Source organism: Thamnophis sirtalis, unplaced genomic scaffold (genome assembly GCF_051295495.1).
Source record: "Thamnophis sirtalis isolate CommonGarterSnake01/CBP01778 unplaced genomic scaffold, rThaSir2_p1.2 scaffold_1, whole genome shotgun sequence".
NCBI lineage: Eukaryota > Metazoa > Chordata > Lepidosauria > Squamata > Natricidae > Thamnophis > Thamnophis sirtalis.
This window is the reverse complement of record NW_028261381.1, coordinates 30,976,796-30,999,537: the sequence shown is the minus strand read 5'-3', so window position 1 is coordinate 30,999,537 and position 22,742 is coordinate 30,976,796. Positions and strand designations below refer to the sequence as shown.

Here is a 22,742-nt window from a genome sequence, read left to right as displayed (position 1 = left end):
CTGTGAGGTGAGTTGGACTCAGAGAGAATGACTGGCCCAAGGTCACCCAGCCATTTTTTATGGCTAAGGTGGAACTAGAAGTCACGATCGCCCACTTTCCAGCCTGGTGCCATAACAACTAGACCAAACCTGCTTTATGATAATAATCACCTGAACTGTGTACACATTCTGTGTATGTTCTTTGTTCCTGATTACGCCTTTGAGATTTAGTATGACTATGAAGTTAGTATTATCTTCATGGCACTCTGAAATTTCTATAATCAACAGGATAAAAACCAGGAACGAGCCTTTGTTTATCCTTCCTTCTGCTTTGGAGGAGGAAAATGATTGAAAGATGTGGTGTCTGAGAAATGAAAAAGACAGACCAGCTTCTTCCTCCTTACAACCTGCTCAGTAATTTGTGATGGCAATAAAGAATTTTATTTGTAACTCTTGTCTGTTGTCTAGCAGTTCTCCAGATTTTTGCAGCAAAGAAGCTTGTTTTCTATGTGCCTATGGCCAGAACATCTGAAACATTTTTCATTTTTGTTTCATCTGAACGCAGAACAAGTAAATCTTTTGCTTTGTCTCAACTGCAGCCAACCTGAATCGGGTTGACAGAACTTCTGGGACATAATTTTTTGAGTTTTAAATAAACCACGTTATTTACAGAATTAATTTAAAGAATTAAAACTCTTCTGTCCTCGGATTGATGTTCTGTCCTCAGTTATAGCACCAGAACTTCTGCCCTTGAATTTTTCTGTCCTCAATTATGGCACCAGAATGGCTAGAGAACAGCCACGAGTTACAAATAAAATTATTTATTGCCATTGCAAATAACTATATACCTCTACGTTTTCCCACATGCTATAACACACTAGTTCCCAGTTTTTGTCTTGGCTTTATCTTTTCTTCTACTTGTGGTAGTAATAGTGGAGAATCAATAACCATTTCAAGATGCAGAACTCCTCATTGCTTTTTGATCTTGAGATATTCTGGTTCTAATATATTGTGAATATTGCATATCCTGCCAAAGCTCATGATTTGATAGAAAACCAAAGTTTGTTTGGATTATTTTAGGTACTTGAAATTTTAATTTTTTAAATTATTTTTTCACCACTGTGAAAATTATAATGGAGAAGCATATATTTATGGTCTTGTCAATGGTGAATATTTTGGAATAGATTTTTCTGAAGATGACATTTGCTGAAATTAATGCACTGATACTTTGATGGACCTATTTATGTCACAAAAAATATGGGCCTATGTTTTTGTTGAATATTTTAACATGTTTTTTTTTTTAAAAAATTACATTTTCGAAATTGTTCTATTTTGTTTATATGTGTAGAGCAGGGGTGTCAAACTGGCCAGATGGGCAGGCCAAATGCGTCATGTGCTAGCCATGCCCAGCCCCAGTTTAGCGAAGTGGGGGGAGGGGAGTCACGATATGTCACGTGACGACAACGTAACGATGCGAGTTTGACATCCCTGGTGTAAAGAATTTCTAATTTAAAATATTAGATATAAGTTTACACAATTTATTTACAGAATTCACTTAATAGAATATCTGATGTCGAAAGCTAAATAAAAGCATACAAATATTACCACTGGTACACAAAGTACATCCGAAACAAAACAAAACCCCTCAAACATTTCAGTAAGCACAATTATTTTCAAGTTAAGTGTGAAAGTAATGACTCAGATATAATTCTACGACTTCTCTGAAAATAATCCCCACTGACCTCAATGATACTTAATTCTGGGTGAACTTTTTATAGGATTGCATCATTAATTAATGGTGTCTCCCACTGGTTTCAGTGGGATTAAAAGTACACGGTTTACTTAGATGTAAGTCCCACTGTACTCCCAGTTAAATTAGTACAGAATGGCAACTCTAGATATTACTAACTTCAGCTGATTAGAGCTCAATATCATTAACATTATTTATTATGAAAATTAATAGTAACGTGATTTTATGTTAATTAAGTAGGAAAAGCCTGTAGCCCAAGGGATGCGCACATGACTCCCGCATGCTCCATTTCAGGTAACTAGGTATTGAAATTAACATTTTATCACTATTTTATTTGCCATATATATATGCAATGCTCTCAAGTATCAGTGTTATCTTTTCACAATTAAACAATAAAATCACTAAGATTGGCACCCAAGATTATTTGCAATATGGGATACAACAAACTTTCTCAGAAACAGGGATTAATTGAAGACCAAGGACATGTAGTATCAGTATTTCAAGATAAAGTGCAGTTGACTGAAAATTATTTTTCCATATATAATAGAATTGAGTGGCTATTCAGATATTCTTTACAATTACCCATTTAGGAGAAACTCACAAAACAATGTCCTCTGCAGCCAAACTTTGTAGCTTATTAAATGTTGATCAGTGGAACTAAAATACTGATATGCCACCTAACTTTTTTCTGTAGCATCTTCTATTGTGTTTTGAGAGACCTAAGAATTTTGTTTTTAAATTTAAGAGTAAGCCTTAATTGTACCCAGTTAGTTCATTATTCTAAACCACTGCAGATGGCTGACATTGTAAGAGATAATCCCTGAAAGAGTCATTAGTGAGGATCAACGATAATTAGACTGCAACCCGAAAGGTTCACAAGAGAGAATAAAAAAGTATCAATATAGCAGCTTTTCCTATGAAAAGCAACAAGTGCTTATTCCATTTCCCCCCCTTTGGCTAATGTATTGTTGGCAAATACACCCAACTGTGACAAATGAAAGAATCTTATTACAGATCAAATATACTTTAGATAATACAATACTTGCCCCTCTATCCCCCTATTATCCAGGACATACATCTATCTATCTATCTATCTATCTATCTATCTATCTATCTATCTATCTATCTATCTATCTATCTATCATCTATCTATCTATCTATCTATCTATCTATCTATCTTTCTTTCTTTCTTTCTTTCTTTCTTTCTTTCTTTCTTTCTTCTTTCTTTCTTTCTCTTTCTTTCTTTCTTTCTTTCTTTCTCTTTCTTTCTAGCTATCATCTATCCATCCATCCATCCATCCATCCATTCTGACAAGGACTGAAACTTCACTTCGAGGCTGCTTAGTGATGAACAGGGTTTTTAACAGGCAGGAATATCCAGCTGAACTGAAAAGGATGAATCGTGTGCCTCTTTTAACATTGTGAGCAAAACCTGTCTTTTTATCTCTACTAATTACTATATAAATATTTCAAGGCACACTGAAATAGTTTGGCTCAAAGAAGCCAAAGAAGTAAATAATGTATTTCATAAAAACACACATGTTGTAATCCTTTTCAAAATGACAAATGCATATTGTGTAACAAGCTGATAAGTACACAGCATTGCTTTGTCCGTGTACCTTTCCAGAAAGATATTATTAAGAGAATGTACTGTATTGGTTTATTTTATGGGAGGTCAATCTCACAAGCACAGGATCTGTTCACACATCTATCATGTTTCAGATTTCTGTTGCTGGGCGTTGGCTGGAAAGCACTGGTCCCATTGGGGAAGGGTAAATTAGTTACATCCTCTGACAAATTCCTTGCAGCATTAGAACTGTTGAGCTGAAATATCTTTAACAAATGTAGCTTCCTTCCTATATAATTTAAACCTTAAAGATCATTATTACTTAAATCCATGGTTTAAAATAAAATTTAAACTTGCTATAGTATTATTTTAATAAATGAAAAACATATTTTCCTAAAGACCAGTGGTACTTGTTCAGGCAATACAAGTGTTTCTTTAGCGAAATAAGTTATAATGTTTTAAAATGTTTCGCTATTTGCCCTTGACTCTTTATCCCATAATTCTCTTCCCAACAGATTAAGGATGGGATTTCTATGGCTTAGAACATCTCTTTGGTTAAATCTGCATTCTACAAGTGGGCAAGACATTTCCAGGTGTTGGTCTTACAGATTCACGTCACTCAACTATGGGACAGCCTAATACGAAAATAAAAATAGATTTCATGCTACAGACAATTAACAACAGGATACAAAATGTGATGGGAGATACAATACACTAAAAGTAACAACTGTTTCTTATCTGATGGTTTAATATAAAAGGTTTTGATGGTTTAATATAAAAGGTTTAATATAAAAAGGCATAACTTCTCCAATCTGTAAAAGCAATAGCTATTTCTTACCTGATGGTTTAATAGAAAAAGCAAGGCTTCTCCAATAGTCACTTACACTTAAAAATTATATACCAAATATATAATTGAAATAATATGGTCTAAAAGTGCCCAGGTCTTAGGTGCCAGAGAGACCATAGATACATTTAAGTTAGACGCCGTATTAAATGGAAGCTGAATCTTCGCATGGAGCAGATATTTGTCTTCGGATCAAGCAAGAGGTCTTCTGTTGCCTTATTAATATATCAGGGTGACTGCCCAACTACAGTAGTTACTACTTAAATTCACTGCATAATACTACCAAATCATATTTAACATAACAGGAAGCAAAATCTGTTGCACAACAGAAATGTCTTTTTAAAGATTTCTACTTTTGTTTAGGGGAAAAAACTCTGTTCAGCTCTTACTACAGTGAACAATACAGTTTTAGTTAGAATATAAATAATGACTTGGGATGGAAAATTATTTTAGATACGCAATGTGATCACAAACTCATTATCTGCTTTGGAAAATTGGTAGACATTGTGAGTTGAGTTAAATTGCATTCCCAGAATTCATTTAATTCTTTTTTTCACATTTCCCTCTAGATGCATTGGGAAGAACAACAAATTAAAGCAGAATGCTCGTCTCCTATGTGCCTTTGTATTATTCCTATTAGTATAAATTCCAGGAACTGTTGCTTTTCATCCTCTTCTATTTTGCTGTTAAGAGTCAGCTGTAACACTTTGTCCTACTTCAGGCTAGCAACAAGAAATAAAAGCCAAAAACAGTATCTGTGAGTATTTAAAAAAACAGAAAATATTGAGAAACAAGAAAAACTGCACTGTAGCTTAAGTGGGAGCGACCATCTCTTGCTAGTCACAGCCCATGACCCCACAAATGTGCACACGACAAAAGCGTGCCGACAAAACCGCGGTGCGAAAGCCACGCCATCATCAACGCGCCGACAGCAGCGTGCAGACAACAGCGCGCAGACAAAAGTGTGATTTAAGTTAAGGTAAGGGTTAGGGTCAGGGTTAGGTTTAGGGTTAGGGTTAGGTTTAGAGCGCGCTTCTGTCAGCGCGCTGTTGTCGGTGCGCTTCAGTGCTCATTCGTTGGCGCGGTTTAGAACTCGCGGTTTTGTCACCGTGGTTTCGTCGGGTGCGCTTTTGTCGGGCGCCCTTTTGTCAGTGAACCGTCACAGCCACCTGACCTACTAGAGGGGGGAGGCGACTTCCTGGGAGGAGCCTACTGGTGAAGGCAGCAAAAAATCAGCTGCCTCCGAATTCCTGGCTACGTACCTGTTTAGAGGATCTTCCATCTGACGTCTTATCAGGTTTTCTTATCCTTCAGGCAAGAGGGAAAGAAGAAACTGTTTTGCTGGCAAATGCTCTTCGATTTTTGCAGCTTTTGTGCTTGCAAGGAAAGGGGGGCGAGCCCAAGGCAGAACGGCTGTCCGTGCTGGGAACTTCAAACTGCCTTGTGCAGGACAAAGTAGGTCTCTCCCACTCTGCTCTAAGTTTTGTTTGATTTAATCTTATCACGAGCTGAATCCGTTTACTGCGAGGACAATAATTGCTTATCAACATTTTAGTTTCTTCTCTTTTTCTCCTCCGAAAAATTATTTACTCAGAGGCTTTTAAAATGGCGCCGAGCAGGCTGGTTTCTCCGGTAATAACGAACACTTTTTGCTAATCCTCACAAGACTTCAAAAGAATTCAAAACAAAAGAGATAGCTTATCAAATGTTTTGGTTTCACAATAGAAGAATTTTACTCCTTCATTAACTTTGTTATTTGGAAGTTAAATGGTGATGAATCTGTTGAACGGTCTTGTTACAATGTTTACTCACTGAAAGTTTTGCCAAGCCTTAAACTTCAAAATAAAAGCCTCTTTACTTAAAGCTGCATATTTAGGCGATAGAGTTTTATTAACTGCAGGCAGACAAATTTTGAAATGGCCTCAAAACCAAATATTAACTTGAAGTCTTCACCCTCTACTTCCAGGGGTACACCCTCAGTGCCTGGCACAAAGCTGCAGCCTCTGCTTCCTACGCCCCCTGCTGGGGATGTATTAACGAAAGAATTTTTTCTGAGTAATCTAAGCGAGGCTCTTAATGCACAGACAATTAAAATGGAAGATAAATTTAGAGATAATAGAGAGGAGAGAAAAGAGGAAATAAAAGAAATGAAAGAAGAAATTAAAAGTGAAATTAAAAGTGAAATAAAAGGACTTAAACAGGAGTTGTATGAGAAATTTGAGGCTAAGGTTGATAAAATTAGAGACGACATGCTGAGTCTTGTAACTGTATTAACAGAACATATTTCTGGAGTGGAAGATACTCTAGAGGTTCTTAATGATGCCAATGCTAACTTGACATTGAAAACAGAGGTGGTGGAACAAAAAGTGGAAAATGCTGAAAAAGAAATTATTATGATACAGTACCGACAAATGGAGCTTGCATTAAGAGTAAGGGGGCTGCGTGAGGAGAAACAGGAGAACCTGAAACAGATCCTATCGGAAGCTTTTGACCGCCTGATGGGAAGACCAGGGACCAACCAAGGCTGGCAAATTGACAAAGCTTACCGCGTTAACTCCTGGCTGGCAAAGCAGAAGCAGCTTCCTCGAGACATCGTTATATATTTTACTACAAGAGAGTTCAGAAATATGGTACTGCAAGCGTCTTATAACACTAAGCTTCAAATTGGCGGTCAAGACCTGGCTGTTTTGAAAGAGATACCACCTCAAATGTTAAGAGCCAGAAGAGACTACGCTTTTTTGGTCGAAGAACTCAGAAACCGTCAGATACAGTATAGATGGGATGCACCATTCGGCATCATATTTACATTTGATAAGCAAAGGTACCGCCTCAACTCTGTATGGAAAGCCCGAGATTTTTATTATAATATATTGAAGGCTGGACACCCTGCACCATCTGGACCTAGAGAAAGACCACAAGAAGGACAGGATAGACAGCAAACTACACAACCACCAGACAAGATGGAGCATCTCTCTTCTCTAGAAGTGCAAGGTGCTATGGAACCAAGACCTAGCCGCATGCCAGTATGGGCAATTACAGGCTAGGTGGAAAATAGATCAAAAAATTGGTTTTATTCAAGTTGAGGATAATCTGTTTAAACAAATAAGAGATCAAAGCTTAATGCATATAAAGAGGATATATAATGTATTAATACAGATGGATTCGGAAACAGAATTAGTTAAAGATTGTATGATAAAATGGGCTCAAAATATTGAGGAACCAATAATGTTGGATACATGGGAAAGAATCTGGGTAAGAAATGTGAAATTTACACAAGCTCAAAATCTGAGAGAAAATTTTTACAAGATGTTCTATAGATGGCATTTAGATCCTAAAAAGTTGGCTTCTATGTATCCGAATGTACAGCCTAAATGTTGGAGATGTGGTTCTCTCGATGCTACATATTATCATATATGGTGGACCTGCCAAAAGGTTAAAGCATTTTGGATAAAAATATGGTGGGTCATGCAAAATGTTTTTAAAAGAAGGATAAAGTTTAGTCCTCAGTTATTTTTACTAGGTATATGTACTGACTTTACAGTGGTAGAGACCAATTTGACTCTGCACCTGATAACTGCAGCAAGACTGTTGGTGGCGCAATATTGGAAGAAGGAAGACTTGCCTACAATTCAAGAATGGACATTGAAAGTAACAAACTTAGCTGAAATGGCTAAAATATCGGCATATCTCAAAGATCATTCAAATGAGAGATATAAACGAGACTGGAAAAAATGGATTGACTATATACAAAATAAATACGGGACTAAGAAATTCCAGTTAGCCTATGCTTAAGATCAGAAATGATTTAAATTGTTTAAAGTTAGTTCAGTAAGAAGAAGCTAAGGTCAATCTAGAATGTTATTAATTTCTTTATTTCTTTTTTCTCAATAGATTTTAGACTGTGTTAGTTAAAATTCTATACCGTGTACGGGTTCTGGGAAGTCGGGGGGGGGGAAGGAGGAGGGGGGGTGGGGGGGTGGAGGGAGGGAGGGGTATACACACAAAAAAAATTGTACTTCAATGTTTTAATGATTGACAAATGATGACATATTTGTGTTTTTTTTTTTTTAAAGAAAAATAGAGGGGGGAGGCAAGGAATATTACAGATCCCTTCCCCTAAGGAGGTACATTTGGCAGGATCCAGAAACAGGACCTTCTCTGTGGTGGCTCCCTCACTTTGGAACATCATCTCTTCAAAAATTAGACTTGCCCCCACTTTGACACTCTTTCGTAAGGCCCTAAAAGACTTCATTTTGCCAATGGACTTGGGGAACCCAGAGTGGGATGGCTTATTTGACTCTGTGTTGTCACTGGGGATGGGTGGTGGGAAGTTATTGTTTTTTGTTTTGTTTCCATATTGTGTTTTTATTTTTTGTAAGCCGCCTAGAGTCACTGTGAGCAAGTAGGCAGCTATAAATTTCTAAATAAATAAATAAGAAGTAAAATAAGAGGGGGGGAAAAGCCATTTACCACCATCAACAGAAAATATCTGGAAGAAAGTGTTGTGGCCCACAGATTTGGACAGTGAGGAGGTTAAGAAGGAACATGGGCCAGTCCGGGTGGCTCTTACGAGTGCTCTGCATTGGGAGCAGAGATAAGGCCATGGCTGTCTGACAGTTATCAGCTGCCTTTGAAGTTGGACATCAGTGAGGCAGACAAACAGCTGGAGCCTGTTCCCAGTGTGAGCATGCACAGAGTTGCCAGATGAAGGGAACGGCTAAGGAACAAAGGTCGACTTGGGAGTAAAGCCATAGGTGGAGAGTGAATGGCCCCTCCCATAGAGAATAAAAGAGGAGTAAAAGGGGAGGGATGTTTCCAGGACACAGTTCATTCCTGCATTCTTGCCAAATATTGCAGTATCTGAAAGATATCAGCCTGGCCACTCTTCAAGTCTGATAAAGGTCGGTATTTGTGAACTATCTTGAAAGACTATGGGCTGGGACTTTGCTGGAGAGGAATTCACTGTAAATTAAATAAAAGGGGTTTATCGGGATGAGGACTCGACTCTGTGCTGCTGGGGAAGCCTAGGTCAGAACAGAAAGCTTTTGACAAGTCTGACCAAGAACAGCAACCCCCTCCCTTTTTAAGTACTTTTCTGTAGAGTTACATAGAGAAGAACATTTAAGTTCTATCGTTTCTAAACTTACTTCTCTGTTATGGCCCAGCAGGAGCCGTTGGAGCTACCACCAAACTCCGACAGCGAGGGGCCCTATGAGTCAGCTCTGGAGGATGTGGAGGACCCTGGACAGGGTTCCAACACCGAGCAGGGTGCAAAGAGACTGGTTGGCCACCAGGTGGTGCCTGAGCCTTGGACCAGTGGGGAGGAGACAAGGGAGAGTGATCCAGAAGCCAGCAGTGAGTTGTTCCTGGATGCATGCCATCGAAGAGCTACTAGGTGTGAGGAACAATTACACAATTACATGAGATAATTGCGCTCAGCTGATGGTCATTAGGCTCCTCTCCAGACTATAAAAAAGACTGCTGGTGCACACGGCCCTCTTGCAGAAGTCAACGCATTGACTAAAGAGAACTGTTGTAACTAACTTGGCAGGCTGGATTGCTGCCAAGGTTTGTCTGAGTTGGTGCCAAGGTTTGTCTGAGTTGCTGCCAAGGTCCTTATCTGTTTGTTTTCTTGGCTTTCAGCCACCGAGATTTTGGTCTTGCTATTAAAGTACATTCTAGTTAAGCTTGTCTCGGCTTTCGTTACTGGACGGAGGAGGGGGTCAGAACACTTCTCTATGGACTTTGTTCATTTTTTAAGAATACAACTTAGCATAGAAATCACAGCTGCTGGACTTAAGTAGGACTCCTTTGCTTTTAGGGAGTAAAACCATGAACACACTAGGATCTCAATTATTTAGTCAGGACATCTAACTAATTTCCCTGAATATTTTTTTTAAAGCGCTATTTCTATAGGCTCCATCTACTTGGAATGGATGATAGGAATCATATTTTAACCTGCTGTTCCCACTATGTCATACATTTCTGTTTGTGCCAACAATTGCTATTTTATTTTCTTCCTTCTTTCTCTGTCTTCATCTCATCTTCAAAACAAGTACCAAAAGGAGAAGCTGTTTTTGTTGACTTTTTGCTATATAACATTTCACTGTGGCTAGTCACATAAGGTGGGATCAGATAGGCCATTAGCGGTGGGTTTTATATCACCTATGTCCATGATTATGAGTCATAATGCAACAATGATTAAAAAAAAAAGAAACAAGAAAAATGGGTAGGATTTGACCAGAATGATTAAAAAGAAGAAACTTCTGGAAAAATACAAGCTAAATGTCACAACACATCTGTACCTTTGCACAACAGACCTTGACTCTTAGGCTCAGGCTTCTGTCTTCAGAGAACAAGAATTACAGGTAATTAATTTTATTTCCTGACACAGTGCTTATATAATTGGCATAAAAGGAAATGAAGTGCCAAAAGAAACAGAAATAAGAGTAATGAAATTTTGCTAAAACCTATTACATTTCAAGTATGCTAAAGAATTGCAGAGGACGGATCTACTCAAAAGGATAAAGAGGCAATCATACTAAAAATTTAGAGATGGGAGAATCTGTGAAATTCAATTTCACCCCATTTTTTATTTTTCCAAACTTAGTTTCATCCTGATTCATGAATCAGTTGACTATTTTTAAAAGTTAACATTAAAAGTTTTATCAATCATTTTGGTATATACATCCTCCTAATTTACCCATTTTTCTTTACTACAGCACAATAAACAAACTTAATTACAAATTTCAGACACAGGAAGTTTTCTTTCTTGCTTCAGGGTTTATTGATATTTGAAAACTGTGGATTGCGTAAAATGCAGTCCAAACACTTCTACTTTTCTATTTTTGTACATAATTAATTTATGGTATTGTCACATTTCATATCTATGATCTAATAGTACAAGGAGAAGGTGACTGACTACTAAAGAAATATAGGTAGTCCTCGACTTACGACCACAATTGAGCCCAATATTTCTGTTGTTAAGGGAGACATTTGTTAAGTGAGTTTTTTTACGAACTTTCTGGCCACAGTTGTTAAGTGAATCACTACATGCATTAAATTAGTAACACTGTTGTTAAGTGAATCTGGCTTTCCCATTGACCTGGTTTGTCAGAAGGTGGCAAAAGGTGATCACATGACCTCAAGATACTGCAAACGTCATAAATAAGAGTCAATTGCCAAGCGTCTGAATTTTGAGCACATGACCATGGGGATGCTGCAATGGTTGTAAGTGTGAAAAACGGCCATACCTCACTTTTTTCAATGCCTTTGTAACTTCGGTCACTAAATGAACTGTTGTAAATCGAGGACTAGCATGTTGTGGTATCTAGGATTTGTAGAAGGAAAATAAGGGACTTCTTTCTTCTCATATATTAGGAAGCCTGCACTTCAGTTCTCAAACGCTTCAGCAGTCTCAGTCTCAGTCTCTCTCATGGGTGTTCTTTTTTTCTTCCCATATTCCTCACCATACCCTTATTCAAAATGTTCTCTTGCATATACAACAAGAAGCAAAATAAGTGTGACTCCATAACAATAAAGTTGATATAATTAAGCACTCAAACTTGCATTTATGGTTAAGTGAGACACTGGAATCCTTTAGTGAAACTACAATTTAGTGGATTTCGATACAATGGACTGTGCATCTGGTGGGTCCAATTTCCACGGCAATTTTGCATAATATGTGTAATGACATAAATGATGTCACTTGCATCGATTTTGAGTAATGATACGATTCATGCAAATGGCTGCAACGACAGACTTTTGTATTTGAGGGATGTTTGTGAATAAGGGACATCCTTTCCCTTAATTGGTCTGTCAAAGCAAAGTTTCACTGTGCATCGAAGAAAAGATATGCACTGCTAAAAATCAGACCACTAGCAGCTCTTTCTGATCACAATGTTTCCTTGGTATAAACTCTTACACACCGCATATCAGGGATGAGCGACAGCTGTGATATTTAAAGCAAAAAACCTGGAACTTTTGGAATAGGTTAAAAGGGAATCTGACGCTCACTTAGATTTCTTAGGGTCTCTCAGGGTTTTTTTTTTTTTTTAAGAAACGTTTTTTCCAAAATTGTTTTCAAATGATATGCCAGCAGGACACAGTGAAGACAAGATCTGACATTTGAAAGTCCTTAACACGGCCATTATAATTAGAGGCACAAGATGATTGGGGGGGGGGGGAGTTATCATTTATTATTTGTTTTGTGGCATACAATGAAAAGAGGACAGAGGAGAACAGAGCTGATATCTAAGACATATTCTTAAAGAATTAATAACCTAAAATAAAACAAGCATTCCAGCATCCATTAACACAGAATATTAAAATCAGCACCAACTGTAATTAAGAATGCTGAGTTCTACTTGGTAGTTAAAAATGAGATAAGGCTATTTTTATTCACTACAAAATGGGTTTAAAATCACCACAGATGGGGCAGGGCAGAATTCACACTGATGATATCAATTTCAAAATTATCTAAATTTGTAGCTATGACTTGTGGGACTGTCTATCTCTGATCAACAAGGTGCGTACTCCAGGTCCCATCTATTAAGGAGTGTCATCTGGTATCATGCCTTCTCTAGGTGTCAGCATCTTCCCAGACATCTGGATGCCCCTGATCCCATTAGCCTTTTGGAAGGCATTAAAGCCCTGGTTAATCCCCACCCCCACCCCCCAACTTTTGGGCTCTGAAACTCTGTTAGGTGATTTATCCTACAATTATAAGTGGAATATTTTTAAACCTAAAAAGCCATAAATGGCTATGCATTTATGTTTATTTTCTTGCTATGGGTTAGTTAAGGGACACAGTGGATCAGTGGCTAAGACGCTGAGCATGTTGATTAGGTCAGCAGTTTAGCGGTTCGAATCCCTAGCGCTGCGTAACTGAGTGAGCACCTGTTACTTGTCCCAGCTTCTGCCAACCTCGAAAGCATATAAAAATGCAAGTAGAAAAATAGGGACCACTTTGGTGGGAAGTAACAGCACTCCATGCGCCTTCGGCATTTAGTCATGCCGGCCACATGACCACGGGGACATCTTCAGACAGTGCTGGCTTTTCGGACTAGAAACAGAGATGAGCACCACCCCTAGAGCCAGAAATGACTAGCACACATGTGCGGGGGGAACCTTTACCTTTATCTTTATGGGTTATTTATAATATTCTTTCTTTCTTTTTTTGCTTTTCTTGGAATCCTTGTTCGTCATCTGGAGTTACAATATTGTGAGATAGGTGACTGTATAAACTATATCAAACAAACAAAGACACCCCATATCACAGAAGGTTTCCATGTGGGGGAAGGGTTCCTATATGTCTCTGCAGAGAGTCAGGAATGCTAAGGATTAGTATAAATGGAAGGCAAATACATCTGGACAACCGCTTAAGATTCTTTGAACAAAGCGAAGGAATGGCACATCTGGAAGCATGCTGGCAACTTCACTGCTGACATTGAACTAAATACTGTAATAACAATATCAACATGTTGATACGATGCACTGATCCGGTAAAAACCTCACTCAGTTCACTGACCCCACATTAAGTTTCATCTGAGAAGTGAAATGTACTAATTTTATCCTGTGCTGCATTATTATCAAGGCAGGCAAGGATCAGGCAAGTACCACCTTCATACTATTTTGACAATCAGAATACTTTCCAGGTGTAAGACTTCATCTCCCATCATTCCTAGAACACATTTAGAAGGCACCAGATTAGGAAAAGCTCTTCTAGATTAGCCAGTGTTTAACATAATCTAATCCAAAATAGTGATTTAGGCATCTTAATTAATTTTGCAGAGTGGTCTTAAATGCCTGTTCCCTCAGATGAACGCCCCATTGCATCGCATGGACTTGATTCCCAAATAAACAACAGGATCACAGCTTTATGCAAAATAGAAGCTAAACCCTGTTAATTGAAATCAGCTGCAGTTTCCTCCATTCTAAAATTGCGGTGCTCCTTCTTAAATTGTAGCTCTCTTCAACAGCCCAGGGTGCAATTATATGAATGACACAATGTGGGTGGAATCACACTGAGTAATGCTTACCGCCTTGAGTGCATAAGCTGAAGCCAAAGGCAGCTTAGCTTGGGTATCCATTCTTTTCATTGCGGCCCTTTCAGGCCCGTCTCCTGAAAAGCCACAAGCACAATGAAATGGAAGGAGGGAGAGCTGAACATGTAAAACATACTCTGCTCAATCTGGACCATTATTACCCTTTGAAAGGGGGGGGGGAAGTATTATGAGAATGTTCTTTTCTCCATAGAAGTTGCACAATGGAGAGGTGGGGGATGGACTTTTCAACCTTCATCAATATTGATCTGGAAAATTGTTAAAATTAGGAAGAACTTCATAAAGTACAGGAAATAAAACAGAGGTGGATGATAAATAATATCTAGCAATTCAGGGATGGGTTGCTGCCGGCAATACTGCCAGTTCGGTGAACGCGTGCACATTTGCAAACAAAAAGTTCTGTGCATGCACAAAACCTTAAAAAACTGGGGGGGGGGGGATTGTTGCAATGAAAATTGTTCTATGCATGTGCAGAATCGAAAAACAAGATAGTACCACCGTAGGAGAACCAGTTCAGGGACATGGCAAGCCTGGGTCGCTCCCAGTTCCAGTGACCCAGGCCGCCAAGTTACTACCTATTCGGCCAAACCGATCCAAACCATTAGGAAGCCATCTCTGTAGCAATTGCAGAAGCTGCCTAAACTTGATTTTAAAAAAAAATCAAATGCTGAACTGGACACTATAAATCGTCCTAAACAAGTATTTGATATACCATATTTTTTGGAGTATAAGATACACTGGAGTATAAGACGCACCAAGATTTTGAACAGGCAAATTTTTAAAAAAAGTTTTTGCACTCTGCAGACCTCCCAAAAAGGGCCCATTTTTTTCCCCAAAAAGGGGCATGCATATCCTTTAGGAGCCTTGTAGATTGCTCATGGGGGTGCTCCCCCAAAACAAGCAAAAAAAGGCCCATTTTTTTCGCAAAAATGGGCCCCCTTTTTGTCAAAAAAAGGCATGCATAGCCTTTAGGAGGCTTATAGAGTGCTCCTGGGGCCTGGGGGGGGGCAAAATTGAGCAAAGAAACGGCCCATTTTTCACTCATTTCTGCCCTCCCCAGCCCCCAGGAGCACTCTATAAGTCTCCTAAAGGCTAGGCACCACCATTTTGGTGAAAGGGGTGGGATTTCGTGAGGCAAAAAATTGTATTGAGTGTATAAGATGCACCCAGATTTTCAGACTTTTTTTTGAGGGGAAAAAGTTGTGTCTTATACTCCGAAAAATACGGGTAAGGGAAAAAAAGAGGAAGAGAAAAAACTGTAATTGATAATGCCTAAGGTGACCAGATTTTAACATAGGTACAGCGGGACACCATTGACCCGGGGGGGGGGGGTTGGGTTCCTGATTAAAAATTTGGACTAAATTATCTTCTCCACCCACCCACCCCCAGGCATCCTAGGCAAAGGAAGGACTTAGGCTGAACCCCGTCACACCTTGCTTTCCCATCCACATAAACTACCTTCAAAAACGTGGGGCTGCTTCAGACGCAGCGGGGGGCGCCCACCTCATTTCCAGAGATTCCCAGCCGGAGACTGTGGCTGTATCTCCCTTCTGTCCGCCCCTCAAGCTCCCTCTGTCCCAGTGAGCAGCATCAGCGAGCGAACCATTCTCTCTTTCTCTCTTCCTCTCTCTCCCCGCGGGGCTGAGCTCTCGCGCCCACCAGCCCTCTCTCTCTCTTTTTTTTCTCCACGCACATGCATGGCCAGAACAAGAAGGGCGAGCGGTGCTTCTCGCTCAACCTGCCCTGGCCGTGCGCTTTCGGCTTCTTTCTTGGCTGCCCCCGCTTCCCTCCCCCCCACACACTCAGATGGTGCAGCGGCGGCGGGCATGGGGGTATGGAGGGATGTGGAGGGGGGTGAAGATGAGGGGGGAAGAGAAGGAAGCGCGCTTCGCAGTTGCTGCTTTGGGTCCTGAAAAGCTGGAGAGAAGCGAGCAAAAGGAGGGTAGAAGACCTCACTTTCTTCTCTCTGGCGGAGCCGAGTCTGTCTGCAGAAGCGGCTACCTAGAGAAGTCCTTCATGTGGTTTTTTTTTCCAACACCCCCCTCCTCCCCCTCCCTTCCCTCCAGCGGTCTGATGTCCTGTTTTTTGGCCCTTCTGGTTTGCTTTGACCAGAGCCGAAGTCCCTGCTCGGGCTCCCCTCAAAAAAGTCAGGACTTTTTAAAAACACCGCGGGACGCGGGACAAATTGTTCAAAAGCAGGACTGTCCTGGCAAAAGCGGGACATCTGGTCACTATAATAATGCCATCAAATACATTCTGAAATATCTATACCATGGTTGGTACCATCATTTAGTCCATACAAGAAATATAGTACTGTATAATATGGTCAAGGTGTGAAGGCACCAGGCTAGTAAGTAGGAGTTGTAAGTTCAAGTTCTACCTTGGGAATAAAAGCCAGGTGGGTGATATTGAGCAAATTATTCCCTCTCATTCACCTCACAGGGTGGTGGTGGTGGTGGTAATTGTGAGGAAAATAGCAGGAGAAAGGAGGAGTGTTAGGTATGTTTGCCATCTTAAATCGTTTATAAAAATAATAAAGGTGGGATATAAATAAAATAAAAAAAACAATAATCATAGCCATGCATTCAATACTACAATGAAACAAATAGCAATGGGCACTTTCCAAATAAATAGCAGAAATAGTTCAAAGCACAATTTGTAGTTTCAGAAATTCCACTGTTCGTTTCTTTCAATTTGGAAAAGTGTTATTTCCTGAAAAAAAACACTGATTACATAAGCTAATATAAAACGAAGCTCACTATGATGATATGGCATTCTGTATTTGTTTTTGATAAAACTTGTTCTTATTAGTATAATGACTGAAGGTAAAAAATGGTATTATTCCTTTACAATGATTGAAAGCATTTTAATTGCAATCATTTATATATCAGAGGTTTGTTTAGAAAAACAAGCATTTAGGGGGAAATCTTATTTTTTATTTTAATTTCATAACACGTGTATAAATAAAAATTTAAACTGAATTGATATAATTGCTAGTAATTTATGAGGTAGTTTGGGACAGTCTGCATGTATACTGTGATTTTTATTTTCACATGGTAGCTTTTGGGGGGTATATCTTTTATATCCTCATTCTCTTTTTGCCATTAATAAGGTTTTGGGATTGTATAACATCATACAAAATTCAGTCTATCACATAAATACATTCAGAATGCCTTAATTCTACTTTCACAGACTATTTCAATAGAAGTATATACTTAATTCCATAAAATTAATCATTTATTTATTCCTCTCCATTTTAAACGCTAAAGCGCAAATTTTTGGCATTCAATCTGTCATAGAAGTAAACTGCAAAAATAAATACACACTTCTAGATGAAAAGATGATAATTATTCCTTTTCACAAGCACTTGTTAAAAGAAACCTCACTAAACAGTTAATGTTTTCCTATTATTATATAGCAGCTACTGCTAGTTGTAAAATATGAGCACAAAGACTTATTCTTCTGTTAAAACTTACAATTCAGCTGAAGAAACTGATTTAAGAATAAATAAATAGATCACTATCCACTACAGGCTGAATACCCTGGAAGTTCAAGGAAAGATGGAGTAAAATAGCTCTACTTAAGAACTATTTAGCATGACTTATGATCTACTTTTTTATTTAAATTCATTATAGTTCCAATAAACTGAGGCATTTTCAGAATTTAAAAAAAATCAATTAAAAACCTATCAAGCTACATGCAAATCTCCCCAAGTCTCATTACTATTCATCCCTGATATTTCTTTTATCATGATACTGAAGATGGTATACACAATGTTCCCCAATGGTATTTCCCAAAGCTTGTTCAGTTTTCCTGAAGTGGCTGGATTACATGCCCTATAATGCCCCATCAAGGACTCCGGTGGTTTTGCTATTTATTTACTGTTGCAAATTCACAAGAGCTTGCTCAAGACTTAGTGCCCTAAACTACATGGTTGGTGCACAGTATCAGTTTATTCATTTAGAAGCACAGATCTTTGATCTAAGTCTCTTCACATGCTGAAGGCTTATAACCTCCAGATCAGTGGTGGGTTGCCAATTTTTTTACTAACAGTTCGGATGCGTGACACTTCTGCGCATGCGCAGAAGAGTCTGGCGAGGTGGGCGGAGCCTCCTGCTGTCACTACTACTGGTTCACTTGATCCGGGTCGAACCAGGAGCAACCCACCTCTGCTCCAGATCTATGACATCCGTAGTTAATTTTATGCATTGCAATATGATACAGGTAGTCCTCAACCTGCAATCACAGTTGAGCCCAAAATTTATGGTGTTAAGTGAGAAATTTGTTAAGTGGCTTTTGTCCCATTTTATGACTTTTTTGCCACATTTGTTAAGTGAATCACTGCAGTTCTTTAATTAGTAAGACAGCTGTTACGTGAATCTGGTTTCACCCATTGACTTTGCTTGTCAGAAGGTTGCAAAAGGGATTACGTGACTCTGGGACACTGCAACCGTCATAAATGTAAGTCAGTTAATCAAGCATCCTTTTATGTTCCTAGATCGAAACTAATAATCAGGATGCGCGAATGTACATCATGTGACCATGTGGATGCTTCAATGGTTGTAAGTGTGAAAAATGGTCATGTCACTTTTTTCAACGCCGTTGTAACTTTGGATGGTCATTAAATGAACTGCTGTAAGTCGAATATGTGTAAACAGAGTTGGGTTTTACTAATTCTTCCTGCTTTGAGGAGAGGTTCTCTACTGTAAATACGAAGCTAAAGTTATTGTTAGTCTTATACTCTGCCTCTTTGAAGTTTTATGTCTTAAAATTGTCGAACACTGTCGTGCCAATTTATTGGGAGAAGGGCAGAAAAAAGATTATGGTGCTGCATTGGCCTTAATTTCCCACTCCTGTAAACCTGTTGCTATTTCCATCTATTCTCTGGAGATACTCACTGCAGAGAAACCATCTTAGAGGCTGGTAATACCATCGCAAATAGAAGGCCATATGAGATGAAGGACTGTAGTAGATAAAGAGGATTCTGTGGGAGCTTAGTACTCCAACTGATGCTACCATTAGATAAAATACTAATGTTGGATTATGATCATTACTTTGGATTAAAATGAAAGTAAATCTACTCATGAAGATACCTTGATAAACTTGAGTTAAGAACCCGTTTTATTTTTAACTGGCTTGGTCATTACCCTCCTGAGTAATATAAAAGCTGACTGTGGGTAATGCATAGGAAGATCTTCATATAAAAAAGTAGGAACCAGTTAGGATTTTTTTAAAATTTGACTTCAGTACTTTAAAAAAAAAATTATCCACAGAGACAATTTATACCAAATGATGAAGATTACCATTACCAATTACTACTGGTCTCAACAACTTAGAAGAAAGAAAAATTATTATGAGTGGAAGCTTGAATGAACCAGAATTAATAAATTGCTTACAGGTTTGGAGTACCTTGGCGCTGGCATTATAATTGGTTTTTTAATGCATGGTATGGCATAGAGAATATTAGAATACTCAGTAAAATTTGACTTACCCTTCAGCTAGAGTTCATGAAAGTGCATTGAAGTATTATGACAGCTTAAAATCTGATAGAACAATTGTCATTATTTGTCTGGTACTTTCTATGAACCATGTTCAAAGCGGCTCTCAATTTTAATATAGAAACACATATTTTACACTGACATACGAACTTTCCAAATGAGATGGACTTCAACTCCATTGGCTGAAGTTCAACATATCTCAAGGGGAAGACTGCACCAGCCATTTCAAGGCAACAACATTTAATAATCTTATAAATATTAGAATAGCAATAGCAATAGCAATAGCAATAGCAGTAGACTTATATACCGCTTCATAGGCCTTTCAGGCCTCTCTAAGCGGTTTACAGAGAGTCAGCATATTGCCCCCAACAATCTGGGTCCTCATTTTACCCACCTCGGAAGGATGGAAGGCTGAGTCAACCCTGAGCCGGTGAGATTTGAACCGCTGACCTGCTGATCTAGCAGTAGCCTGCAGTGCTGCATTTAACCACTGCACCACCTTGGCTCATAGAAATTATTTAACAGTGCCTGGCAGTGATTTGTGTGTAATAATTTCAACATAACAGAAAATTTCTATCTCCTCATCGTTTAAACTCAACTAAATGGATGGGAATTTGTGACAGCAAACCAAAGGGTTCAGGCGCAACAGCAAAGCCGAGGCTACTATGAAATTGAATTTAAAATGGTCATCATCACTCACTAGTTTGCCTGTATATTATCAACAAACAACCCCAAATTGAAATCTCCCAGATGTACTCAGAGTACAGGAATCTATACCAGCATATTCACTGACCATCTGGTTGGGAATTATAATCCTAACATATCTAAAAGGCGCCAGATTGTTGAATAGACTTTTTTTAAAGGATCAAATGGGTAGAGATAGCTGACTGAAAACAAGAACAGCTCCATCTTCAAACTGATTTTTTAAAAACTCCAGTTAATCTAATATTTATATTAGAGTTAGCACAGAAGTATTGAATTTTAATAAACAGTATATCTAAGAAATGCAAAGCTTTTTCAGAGAGATACAGGAATGCTCTTCAGCAATATTCCCTAATGTAAATTCCTTATTTGCATTACAACATAGGTAGAAAAATAATTCTTCCTGTGATTTAAACTTCTGAAAGCTTCTAGACTTCTCATCAAGTCACTCCACAACCTTTACCACTAATTCCATCAGGAAACTGCATAAAAATGTGATTACTTTCATGCCTTTCTGTCACATTCGTATTACAATGTTTTTCAGTCAGGACCCAATGCCTGATTAAATAAATCTCAGCCAATCAAGAGAAAGCCATACACGTTTAATTTGTTGGTAAACTAGTTGATATTCCTTAGGAACAAGCTTTAAATATTGTTTTGCTGGCAGCACTGAAAATCCCTAACAAGGCAATACTTACCTAACATAAAAGTCCTATAATCCAATCCCAGAAGCTTTGATGATGGAAATTTTCTGTCAACAAATGAAAACCTGTCCCCACCCCTCACTTGTCCATTTACAGAATGTCCTTCATCTGCTACTCAGTGCAAATTTCTTTGTTAATCTATTTACCAATCAGTCAATTCTAAATGCATCCACACCAGGGGTGGGTTGCTGCCGGTTTTACTACCAATTTGCAACCCGCACGTGCGTGCATGGGCTGTTCAATGTAAATTGTTCTTCGTGCATGTGCAGAACAATTTACAGTGAACTGCACATGCCCAGTCACTAAAAACCAAAAGGGTGGTGGTCTGGCAATGGCGAGGGAACCAGTTCAAGGGGCGTGGCAGGCCTGAGTCGCTGCCAGTTCTGCAACCCAGGCCTGAATCCCACTACCGGTTCAGCCAAACCGGGCCAAACCAGGCCAAACTGGGAGCAACCCTCCTCTGATCCACACAGTGTTCAGATTTGGCCAAGAACATTCCATCTTTCCCTCAGAGATCTACATAAAAACCATCCACATCTCTATATCTATATCTCTATCCCTCAAAAACACTTTGAAGATAGTTGAGAATTATTTCCTTAGTCACCAGAAGATAACCCAGCAGCTGAACTGGGAATAAGTCTGTCCATCTCTTGAACCCAATCATATTATAAGAGTGCCAAGGTCCAGAGCTGGCTTTTATAGTAGCTAATGTTCCTAATGAAAAAAGGGCATGAGATCCCAAAGAGAGGAAGAGATAATCTTGCCACAACCAACATAACCAGATCCATGTAAACTTCTTCTGAAAGAATACTGCCTTTTATAGATGAAAGATGTCCTGTTCCTTTCATAGAAGATAAACTAAAGTACAGTAAAGATTCATAAATATCTTCTTCTGCTGAAGCTCCTGAAGTAGCCTTAATAAGCAACTATTTTAAAGACTGGTCTTATCACAAAACTACTCTGAAAAAAGCTTGCTTATGTGTGAAACATACTTTGAGAAGCCTCTCAGTACTTAATGGTTCAGGCACAAAGTTTGATTTCTTGAAGGTTAGAGATGAATTGTTTACGTTGGCAGTCATTCCATTTTAATAGCTGTTACCTATGAGGAACAATTCCATCATTTTTCTGAGTCCAGATGTTTTCTATGGAAATCCCTGAGGTTACTTGCATGATTGGAAAGTCCTTGTTTCATCTTAAAGATGAAAATTGCTACATAATTCTAGATTTCAGACATTTCATTTTGACAGTGCCTAATGCAGAAGAATCTGGGCATAGCACAGGTGTAGATATAATGATTTAAAACTGTCTTTTAGTGCTACCCATTCAACAAAGGAGGCCTCCATCTGCAGCAACTGGATCCCAAGGTCATGATGGTGCTGGAGGTGGTACAGAAAACTACAATGCGTGTTCATATTATTTTGTGTTTAGAAGGCACCTTACAGATTTGACATGCTTTGCGGCCTAACAGCTTAGAGACCACGAAAAGGCAGATGGAGAATCAAGAAGAGGAAGAAAACAGCATGCTTGAGCAACCCAAGGGGAAATCAAGACAGGATAGTTCTGATAACAGGTCAGGAACTAAAGGAAACGTGACCAGAACTAAACACTAATTAACTTGGGGCTTGGGAAAGTAC

At 38.8% G+C, this 22,742-nt stretch overlaps 1 protein-coding gene across 25 annotated transcripts in view; it reads right to left on the bottom strand.

Moving 5' to 3' along the window:
* The window catches only part of BAZ2B (bromodomain adjacent to zinc finger domain 2B), a 244,363-nt gene that overhangs the window by 113,104 nt on the left and 108,517 nt on the right, over positions 1–22,742 (bottom strand). The window lies entirely within an intron of this gene.